Below are 12,504 nucleotides of genomic sequence, written 5' to 3' on the forward strand. Positions count from 1 at the left end.
ACGACCAAAAACACCTACAAACACTTTCATTCTTCAATTTTCTTCATCTAATTGATCTCTCTCAAGTTCTATCTTCAAGTTCTAAGTGGTCTTCATAAATTCTACAAGTTCTAGTTTCATAAAATCAAGAATACTTCCAAGCTTGCTAGCTTACTTCCAATCTTGTAGAGTGATCATCCAACCTCAAGAAATCTTTCTTATTTACAGTAATATATCTTTCTAATACAAGGTAATACTCATATTCAAACTTTGATTCAATTTCTATAACTATAACAATCTTATTTCGAGTGGAAATCTTACTTGAACTTGTTTTCGTGTCATGATTCTGCTTCAAGAACTTTCAAGCCATCCAAGGATCCTTTGAAGCTAGATCTATTTTTCTCATTTCCAGTAGCTTTATCCAGAAAACTTGAGGTAGTAATGATGTTCATAACATCATTCGATTCATACATATAAAGCTATCTTATTCGAAGGTTTAAACTTGTAATCACTAGAACATAGTTTAGTTAATTCTAAACTTGTTCGCAAACAAAAGTTAATCCTTCTAACTTGACTTTTAAAATCAACTAAACACATGTTCTATATCTATATGATATGCTAACTTAATGATTTAAAACCTGGAAACACGAAGAACACTGTAAAACCGGACATACGCCGTTGTAGTAACACCGCAGGCTGTTTTGGGTTAGTTAATTAAAAACTATGATAAACTTTGATTTAAAAGTTGTTCTTCTGGGAAAATGATTTTTCTTATGAACATGAAACTATATCCAAAAATCATGATTAAACTCAAAGTGGAAGTATGTTTTCTAAAATGGTCATCTAGACGTCGTTCTTTCGACTGAAATGACTACCTTTACAAAAACGACTTGTAACTTATATTTCCGACTATAAACCTATAATTTTTCTGTTTAGATTCATAAAATAGAGTTCAATATGAAACCATAGCAATTTGATTCACTCAAAACGGATTTAAAATGAAGAAGTTATGGGTAAAACAAGATTGGATAATTTTTCTTGTTGTAGCAACGTGAAAATTGGTAACAAACCTATATTAATCATATCCTAGCTAACTTATATTGTATTATACATGTATTCTAATATATTATGTAATCTTGGGATACCATAGGCAAATATGCAAATGTTTTGACATATCATATCGACCCATGTGTATATATTATTTGGAACAACCATATACACTCTATATGCAGTAATGTGGGAGTTAACTATACAGGGTTGAGGTTGATTCCAAAAATATATATACTTTGAGTTGTGATCTAGCCTGAGACGTGTATACACTGGGTCGTGGATTGATTCAAGATAATATATATCAATTTTTTTTCTGTACATCTAACGTTGGACAACTAGTTGTAGGTTACTAACGAGGACAGCTGACTTAATACACTCAAATCTTTAAAACATAATAAAAATGGTTGTAATTATATTTTGATCATACTTTGATATATATGTACATATTTGTATAAGTTCGTGAATCGATCCGTAGCCAAGTCTTATTTCCGAGGAAGGAAATATCTGTGAAAGTGAGTTATAGTCCCACTTTTAAAAATCTAATATTTTTGGGATGAGAATACATGCAGGTTTTATAAATGATTTACAAAATAGACACAAGTACGTGAAACTACATTCTATGGTTGAATTATCGAAATCGAATATGCCCCTTTTTTATTAAGTCTGGTAATCTAAGAATTAGGGAACAAACACCCTAATTGACACGAATCCTAAAGATAGATCTATTGGGCCTAACAAACCCCATCCAAAGTACCGGATGCTTTAGTACTTCGAAATTTATATCATATCCGAAGGGTGTCCCGGAATGATGGGGATATTCTTATATATGCATCTTGTTAATGCCGGTTACCAGGTGTTCACCATATGAATGATTTTTATCTCTATGTATGGGATGAGTATTGAAATATGAAATCTTGTGGTCTATTGTTACGATTTGATATATATAGGTTAAACCTATAACTCACCAACATTTTTGTTGACGTTTAAAGCATGTTTATTCTCAGGTGAATACTAAGAGCTTCCGCTGTTGCATACTAAAATAAGGACAAGATTTGGAGTCCATGTTTGTATGATATTGTGTAAAAACTGCATTCAAGAAACATATGTCGATGTAATATATTTCTATTGTAAACCATTATGTAATGGTCGTATGTAAACAGTATATTTTAGATTATCATTATTTGATAATCTACGTAATATTTTTAAAACCTTTATTGATAAAATAAAGGTTATGGTTGTTTTAAAAATGAATGCAGTCTTTGAAAAACGTCTCATATAGAGGTTAAAACCTCGCAACAAAATCAATTAATATGGAACGTTTATAATCAATATGAACGGGACATTTCAGTTGGTATCCGAGCGTTGGTCTTAGAGAACCAGAGTTTTGCATTAGTGTGTCTTATCGAGTTTGTTAGGATGCATTAGTGAGTCTGGACTTCGACCGTGTTTACTTGAAAAATGATTGCTTAACAGATTTTGTTGGAAACTCTATATTTTTAACATGTGAATATTATGTGATATATTAATCTTTTAACGTGTTTGATATTATGTGAAACAACCCGTCCTAATCCTCCAGGACGAAGTCATCAACATTTGGTCCCATTGAGATGATCGACTCCAAGTAACATCCTTAACATGAGCAAATGCACAGCGGAAGACTTAATTCGTACCTGAGAATAACATGCTTTAAAATGTCAACATAAAGTTGGTGAGATATAGGTTTGATGCTAGCAGCGTTATAACTATGGACCACAAGATTTCATATATTTAAATATAATACACTCGCAAGTGTATGTAAAAGTAGTTGAGCACTTGGTAACCATACTTAACATTTAAATCATCGCAGCATATTCTTAAATAATCGCTACACCGTACCAAGTGTAGTATACAGAAACGAAGTACTGTGCAACCGTTGAAAACTGGCCGTCCAGCCCGGTTGGGGTTGTCAGGCCCGATAGATCTATCAACAGGATTCGCGTTTACATTTCTCATGTAAATATTAGCTACCAAGTATAAAGAAATATGCCATGGTACAACTCAACATAGAATTTATTTTTGATCACTTGTGTCCATAACATAAATCATAAAATGCATGTATTCTCATCCCAAAATATTTAGAATTTAAAAGGGACTATATACTCACCATTCTGTATTTTGTAGTAAAAATACATATAACATCATTTAACATGTGCAAGGTTGGCCTTCGATTCATGAACCTATATTAATTGTATATCTATTAAATCATATAACCGTAATCGTACAAACTTATATATTATATCTTAAATTATATATTATACTTATTTAATTTGTGTATACATTTAAAATGATTAATATTTATATAGTTATTTTAATATATCCATATTTATATATCTAATTGTTTAATGTTATGTTTAAAAATCGACAGTCTGTTATTTGCATTTATTTTTATATATAAATAATATTAATTTGTTGGATAGTTATGTAAAATATTAATATAATTATGTAAAAAGTATATTTGTTTTTTTTTTACACAAAATATTCATTTGTTTTAAAAAGATAGTTTTGTTAATAATAATAACTTTATTAATAATAATACTAATAATGATTTTGTTAATATTGATACTTATAATAGCAATAAAATCTCATTAATAATGATAATCATATTACTTAATAATAATACTTATGTTATTTATAATAATAATAATAATAATGATAATGATAATAATAAAGATTTGTGACATTAAAAACTACCTCATATGTCCTTTAAAAAAATGTTGCTGTTTATGGGACTCGAACCCTAGACCTCCTGCTACCTCTTATACTCCCTTAACCCTTCTGCCGACTTGTATCTTTCTGTTTTAGGACCGAACTAAAACCATATAACCATCATCACCTGAATCTAATTATACTTGAGTTTCTGTCCAAATTAGAAAACTGAAACACGGTAGCCCTATAGCAATTCACGCTCATGATCCAATAACTAAATTAGATTTTCGGCCCAATCCCTAAACTAATAATAATTCAGCCCATGATCTATAAACATAACAGCCCAGTAACATAGAACAAGGTCCACGTGCTTTTTCTTAACTTAGGATTCGACACAGATTCAAGAAGCCGTCGTCATTTTCTAATCATATATCCGTCCCCATCATTATCGTTACAGCTCATTCCACTTTCATTTATATTCTTTAATATAGAGCAGAGGGAAAAAAAAAATAACGAAGGAGATGCATCGGTATTTCAATGGTTCTCTCTCTTTTTTTTTATCGGATGTCGATTCCATTAAAACAGAAGTAGTATCAACTGCTGGACAGTAACAATTTGACCAAAGGGTTTTTCGTTGGATTGAACACAAACAAGTAATAGTAGCAGCGGTTTACGATTGGTTTATGACTGTACAATAATCGAAAGTAATAGTTGAAGATGATTGTTTGATGATCGTACAGAAAAACAGTAAGTGGTGATGGTTGTACAGATGGAGTTTTCAAGTGGCGATATGTGTGACTTTTGGTGGCGGGTTTGTTATGGCTGAAACAGAAAGAAGATAGAACTAAATAGATGATTTGTTATGGTGAGGTTTTGGTGAATACTTCACGAAAGAAAACAAAGAAGGAGAAAAGAAAGAAAGATATGGTATAGGAGGTCGATAATCGAACAAGAATGGTGTTTGGTTTTTATGAGGAAGGTGGTGATCGATCGTATGGTGATCAATGATGGTTGATTGTTTCAAGGGTGAGGGTTTATGAGCGACGGTGATGGTGATTGTGTCGATCTAGAGGTATCAACAACTGTAGATCTGCGATGGCTTGTGTGATGAAATAGAAAGACTGATGGCAACTACTAGTCGATGGGTCTTGGTGATTTGTAGGTTCACGAAGGAAAATAGAAACAGAAACGGTATGGAGAGGGAGAGGATGAGAGAGAGAGAGAGAGAGAGGTGGCGAGATTGTTGTGGGTTCACAGTGGTGTTTCAAGGTGGTGACTCTCGGTGTGGTTCTTGGTGGTGAGGTTCAGGAAGGTGGCGAAGTTTATGGTTGGTGTTATATGGTTGTTCGTGGTGATCAAATAACGAGATGAAAGTGATGGGTGTTTCGTGGGTGGTGGTAACAGTGGTGTATGATCATAGAAAGATAGGTGGTTTTTAATCGTGTAGCAACTAACCGTTGATGATGACGAATGATGTTGTTCAAGGGTGGTCTTCCCGGCAAACTAAGAGCAAGAAAGAGAGGTGTTTACGAGTTATCTATCTATCTCTCGTTCAAGCGTAATTGTATGTATATATAAGGAGAAAGAGAGTTGATGGTGTGTTTACTTAGAAGAAGAAGTGTTTTGTACTATAGGTTAATATATATCATATATATTCAGATAGTGGAGAAAAGAAAGACAAAATATCAAAGAATAAATATCATCAATTAAGCATAATTGATTACAATAATAAACGAATAAATATCTTCAATTAGATACAGTACTAAACAATCAATCAAAGTTTATGTAAACATATTGAGATTAAGATCGATAACAGTAAATTGGTACAATATTCATATGTATATACATTATATAATTGAAATTAATCTTAATAATAATAAATAACTAATTATATTAATAATAGCAATAATTATATAAATAATGAGAATATCAAATAATAACAATAAATCATAAAATTGGTTTCCTTATATATATTTGTATTTACTTTTGCAAATGTCTGTTTTTATATAATTATGTATATAACTGAAATTTGTATATATGTATATATATATTCTTACATATCTATTTACACATAAATGTTCGTGAATCGTTGGAAGCGGTCGAAGGTCAATTGAATTCATGAACATAGTTCAAAATTTTTGAGACTCACCTAACAGACTTTGCTTATCGTGTTGAAATTACACTATCTTATCGAGAGTTTGGTTTAAAATTAGTCGAAATTTTCCGGGTCGTTACAGTACCCACCCGTTAAAAAAATTTCGTCCCCGAAATTTGAGTGAGGTCGTCATGGCTAACAATAAAAATATTTTCATGACGAATATGAGTTGATAATTAGAGTTTTATCATTATTGATTAATATAGATAAAACGGTTCGATCTTGTGAGTGAAGCTATCACAAAAGAGTGAAGTAAAGTGATTAGAGGTTCGTCTTAACTTCTGACATAGTCAAGGTTGATTTTCAGAATTCAAGGAATTTAAAGAAATCTTCTAATCAGAAAGAAAATATAATCGCACGATTTATTAGCAGATTGTCGGAGTTACGGAAGAACAAAAATATCAAGGAAATGTTTCCGTGATATGTTAGAAATTAAGTAGAATGAAAGAGTCGTGTAACATGGCACATGATGATGGTACTGTGAATCATCACATTCCATTAGAAACTCAACATGACTTACTGTAATATAATGACGTTGATCAAGTGTCATTATATTATACTAATTCATGCTTCAGTTCCCAACACTACTTCAAAACATTTCTATTTTAAACTTGAAGGTTTAAGAATTTAGAACTAAAATAGTTTCTTTTATGATGTAGTACAGATTGAGCGGAGAGATAATTAATATCTTACGAGAGTATTTTGAAGATATCTTTAGAAGTATTGAAGATATTTTCAATGAAAGATACGATAATATCTTGAAATTTCTAATATCGAAGAATGATGATGAAGATTTACCCGTAAGGGTTTAGATTCAGAAGCAAGGTATTCGCTAAAGATTTCATCAGATACATAATCATCTGGATTCTTTGAATATAGGGTTTGATCCTTGTATTTGTTCTTTATTTCCTTCATGGTGTGCTCAATTCGATTTTCAGTACCAAATTTTCTATCGAGCGTTCCTAACACTTCCTTCTTTATTATCAACTTTTGACCATTAAGACCATCTACAACATGCTGCTTCATCAGCATTTTCAAAGTTAACGGATCCGGGTCATCGGTTATCAAACCAGGGTGGTTTTAGGAGAATTGTATTTTTAGATGGTTAAACGCTGATGGTAGCAGGGTGAAACATAAAAGATTTTCCGCCAACGAAGGCGAGGAGACAACGTATATATTTCAAGGTTGTAATAAGGTTAGTCCAACTGTAAAGTTGAAGTTGACTTGCTGGAGATGTGAAAAAATTTTGGCTACTTTGAAAAGGAATCGTAAGGTTGTTTTTGCTAATGAATGATAAAGAATTCGACGCGGTACGTGTTAAACTATGACTTTGAGTTCGAGAGCTTTTCAGGTGCATAACTATATGCATAAATCTTTTCTTCCGTAAATGAAGTGCTGTTGGTTCAACTTCTCGATTGAGGTATTTCCAAGAATCATGAAAGGTTTGAACGCGGATTGTAATAGTCGAGGTTCAAATGAGGTTTAAGATGAAATCAAGTGGCAAACTTGAAGAATTGTTTAGTTTCATATGTTATAATCAATATTTTAATTCATTTTAATTGTCCAAAGTTAGCAGTCCAATAGTCCATATGTCCAATATATTCATATATAATTTAATATATAATATTCGAATTAATTAATACGTATCGTGACCCGTGTACCGGTCTCAGTATTGATCACAACTCAAACCATATATATATTTTGGAATCAACCTCAACCCTGTATAGCCAACTCCAACATTCACATATAGAGTGTCTATGGTTGTTCCGAAATATATATATAAATGGGTCGATATGATAGGTCGAAACCTTGTATACGTGTCCCGTTATTTATAGTGCTTAAAATAAGTAAATAACAGAAATTAAATGATGATAAATAAAATTGCGAGAATGTAAATTGCGATAAATGTAATACGGAATTAACAGTTAGCTGGGAGCAGTTAGCTAGGAACAGTTAGCGTGGAATCTTAGCAATATTTCGATTAGTTAATCCGTTTGTTTCTAACAAATTTTATTTTGTCCAATGTTTTCTTCATTATGCCACTTGTTGGATTCTGATAAGTCAAAATCCAAATATGAAATTTGAATGGAAATGGTTGTTCTGTGGTGAACGGATACGTATATCGGTGATTGCAGGTAGGATAGTAAATGACTGTTGATTCAGATTCGAAGAATGTACAGTGTAACTTATTAATGTGAAATCTAAATATTCCTCGGGTACTACCTACCCGTTAAAATATTTTCATCATTAACAGTTTGTATGAAAGGATTTTTAATCACAACCTTTATGAAAATATACATACATTTATATTTTCTTCAGATGTAATTATGGATTTAATGAGTCATTAAGGTATTAATCTCATTTGATTTACTGTTATAACAAAAATATTTAATCTCTAAAACATTAGAGATTACATAATCGCCATGTCGAATGAGGATGTAGGACGTCATATAGAACGATGATCATACTCGAGGTACAGTATAAGATGTTGAGGCACGTGGTGCGGATGTGATTGTTGGTGATGGTAATGGTACTGTTAATGATGGTGATACCGTTGATGCCGGTTAGGCTGCTGGTACTTAGGGTATTGAGGTTTGCGATATGGATGTTACTGGTGGTATTGATTATGCTTTTGATGCTACTGATGGTGTTTATAATCCTTGCACCATAATCTCCAAAATCGTCACGCGAGCGCGAAGTTCGTTAACTTCTGCTAGTACACCGGGATGATTGGTGGTTAGGGCGAGCGGGTGAATAAGATTCGTAATATGGGATAGTATATAATCGTGACGAGATACTCTAGAAAAGAGAGAGAAAATGGTTTCTCAAACAGGTTCGCCGGTAAGTGCTTCAGGTTCATCGCCAAGAGGGCAATTCGATGGATGGAATGGATCTTCGATGTGAAATGATTTTCAGATATCGGATGATATTCTAGCTATATAGAATATCTATGTATATATAATCTTAAAGATTTCGTAGACTACAGAGGAATTTACGATATATGTCAGGCAAGTCTACGGATACGCTAAGATATGGATTTTGTCTATACACTATCAATGCAGTAAATGCAGTAAGACGTGTCTAGACTTAAGAATGATAAGCAGGCAATTTCCTAAGGATGATAAGCAGGTAATTTCCGACTAGGAATGATAAGCAGAACTTTTTGACATGCAGACACGGTCGAAGTCCAGACTTACTAATGTATCCTAACAACTACTAGTTAGACACACTAATGCAAGACCTGGTTCGCTAAGACCACCGCTCTGATACCAACTGAAACAACCCGTCCTAATCCTCCCGGACGAAGTCATCAACATTTGGTCCCATTGAGATGATCGACTCCAAGTAACATCCTTAACATGAGCAAATGCACAGCGGAAGACTTAATTCGTACCTGAGAATAACATGCTTTAAAATGTCAACATAAAGTTGGTGAGATATAGGTTTGATGCTAGCAGCGTTATAACTATGGACCACAAGATTTCATATATTTAAATATAATACACTCGCAAGTGTATGTAAAAGTAGTTGAGCACTTGGTAACCATACTTAACATTTAAATCATCGCAGCATATTCTTAAATAATCGCTACACCGTACCAAGTGTAGTATACAGAAAAGAAGTACTGTGCAACCGTTGAAAACTGGCCGTCCAGCCCGGTTGGGGTTGTCAGGCCCGATAGATCTATCAACAGGATTCGCGTTTACATTTCTCATGTAAATATTAGCTACCAAGTATAAAGAAATATGCCATGGTACAACTCAACATAGAATTTATTTTTGATCACTTGTGTCCATAACATAAATCATAAAATGCATGTATTCTCATCCCAAAATATTTAGAATTTAAAAGGGACTATATACTCACCATTCTGTATTTTGTAGTAAAAATACATATAACATCATTTAACATGTGCAAGGTTGGCCTTCGATTCATGAACCTATATTAATTGTATATCTATTAAATCATATAACCGTAATCGTACAAACTTATATATTATATCTTAAATTATATATTATACTTATTTAATTTGTGTATACATTTAAAATGATTAATATTTATATAGTTATTTTAATATATCCATATTTATATATCTAATTGTTTAATGTTATGTTTAAAAATCGACAGTCTGTTATTTGCATTTATTTTTATATATAAATAATATTAATTTGTTGGATAGTTATGTAAAATATTAATATAATTATGTAAAAAGTATATTTGTTTTTTTTTACACAAAATATTCATTTGTTTTAAAAAGATAGTTTTGTTAATAATAATAACTTTATTAATAATAATACTAATAATGATTTTGTTAATATTGATACTTATAATAGCAATAAAATCTCATTAATAATGATAATCATATTACTTAATAATAATACTTATGTTATTTATAATAATAATAATAATAATAATGATAATGATAATAATAAAGATTTGTGACATTAAAAACTACCTCATATGTCCTTTAAAAAAATGTTGCTGTTTATGGGACTCGAACCCTAGACCTCCTGCTACCTCGTATACTCCCTTAACCCTTCTGCCGACTTGTATCTTTCTGTTTTAGGACCGAACTAAAACCATATAACCATCATCACCTGAATCTAATTATACTTGAGTTTCTGTCCAAATTAGAAAACTGAAACACGGTAGCCCTATAGCAATTCACGCTCATGATCCAATAACTAAATTAGATTTTCGGCCCAATCCCTAAACTAATAATAATTCAGCCCATGATCTATAAACATAACAGCCCAGTAACATAGAACAAGGTCCACGTGCTTTTTCTTAACTTAGGATTCGACACAGATTCAAGAAGCCGTCGTCATTTTCTAATCATATATCCGTCCCCATCATTATTGTTACAGCTCATTCCACTTTCATTTATATTCTTTAATATAGAGCAGAGGAAAAAAAAAATAACGAAGGAGATGCATCGGTATTTCAATGGTTCTCTCTTTTTTTTTTATCGGATGTCGATTCCATTAAAACAGAAGTAGCATCAACTGCTGGACAGTAACAATTCGACCAAAGGGTTTTTCGTTGGATTGAACACAAACAAGTAATAGTAGCAGCGGTTTACGATGGGTTTATGACTGTACAATAATCGAAAGTAATAGTTGAAGATGATTGTTTGATGATCGTACAGAAAAACAGTAAGTGGTGATGGTTGTACAGATGGAGTTTTCAAGTGGCGATATGTGTGACTTTTGGTGGCGGGTTTGTTATGGCTGAAACAGAAAGAAGATAGAACTAAATAGATGATTTTTTATGGTGAGGTTTTGGTGAATACTTCACGAAAGAAAACAAAGAAGGAGAAAAGAAAGAAAGATATGGTATAGGAGGTCGATAATCGAACAAGAATGGTGTTTGGTTTTTATGAGGAAGGTGGTGATCGATCGTATGGTGATGAATGATGGTTGATTGTTTCAAGGGTGAGGGTTTATGAGCGACGGTGATGGTGATTGTGTCGATCTAGAGGTATCAACAACTGTAGATCTGCGATGGCTTGTGTGATGAAACAGAAAGACTGATGGCAACTACTAGTCGATGGGTCTTGGTGATTTGTAGGTTCACGAAGGAAAATAGAAACAGAAACGGTATGGAGAGGGAGAGGATGAGAGAGAGAGAGAGAGAGAGAGAGAGAGAGGTGGCGAGATTGTTATGGGTTCACGGTGGTGTTTCAAGGTGGTGACTCTCGGTGTGGTTCTTGGTGGTGAGGTTCAGGAAGGTGGCGAAGTTTATGGTTGGTGTTATATGGTTGTTCGTGGTGATCAAATAACGAGATGAAAGTGATGGGTGTTTCGTGGGTGGTGGTAACAGTGGTGTATGATCATAGAAAGATAGGTGGTTTTTAATCGTGTAGCAACTAACCGTTGATGATGACGAATGATGTTGTTCAAGGGTGGTCTTCCCGGCAAACTAAGAGCAAGAAAGAGAGGTGTTTATGAGTTATCTATCTATATCTCTCGTTCAAGCGTAATTGTATGTATATATAAGGAGAAAGAGAGTTGATGGTGTGTTTAGTTAGAAGAAGAAGTGTTTTGTACTATAGGTTAATATATATCATATATATTCAGATACTGGAGAAAAGAAAGACAAAATATCAAAGAATAAATATCATCAATTAAGCATAATTGATTACAATAATAAACAAATAAATATCTTCAATTAGATACAGTACTAAACACTCAATCAAAGTTTATGTAAACATATTGAGATTAAGATCGATAACAGTAAATTGGTACAATATTCATATGTATATACATTATATAATTGAAATTAATCTTAATAATAATAAATAACTAATTATATTAATAATAGCAATAATTATATAAATAATGAGAATATCAAATAATAACAATAAATCATAAAATTGGTTTCCTTATATATATTTGTATTTACTTTTGCAAATGTCTGTTTTTATATAATTATGTATATAACTGAAATTTGTATATATGTATATATATATTCTTACATATCTATTTACACATAAATGTTCGTGAATCGTTGGAAGCGGTCGAAGGTCAATTGAATTCATGAACATAGTTCAAAATTTTTGAGACTCACCTAACAGACTTTGCTTATCGTGTTGAAATTACACTATCTTATCGAGAGTTTGGTTTAAAATTAGT

This window comes from Rutidosis leptorrhynchoides, chromosome 2 (genome assembly GCF_046630445.1).
Source record: "Rutidosis leptorrhynchoides isolate AG116_Rl617_1_P2 chromosome 2, CSIRO_AGI_Rlap_v1, whole genome shotgun sequence".
Lineage (NCBI taxonomy): Eukaryota > Viridiplantae > Streptophyta > Magnoliopsida > Asterales > Asteraceae > Rutidosis > Rutidosis leptorrhynchoides.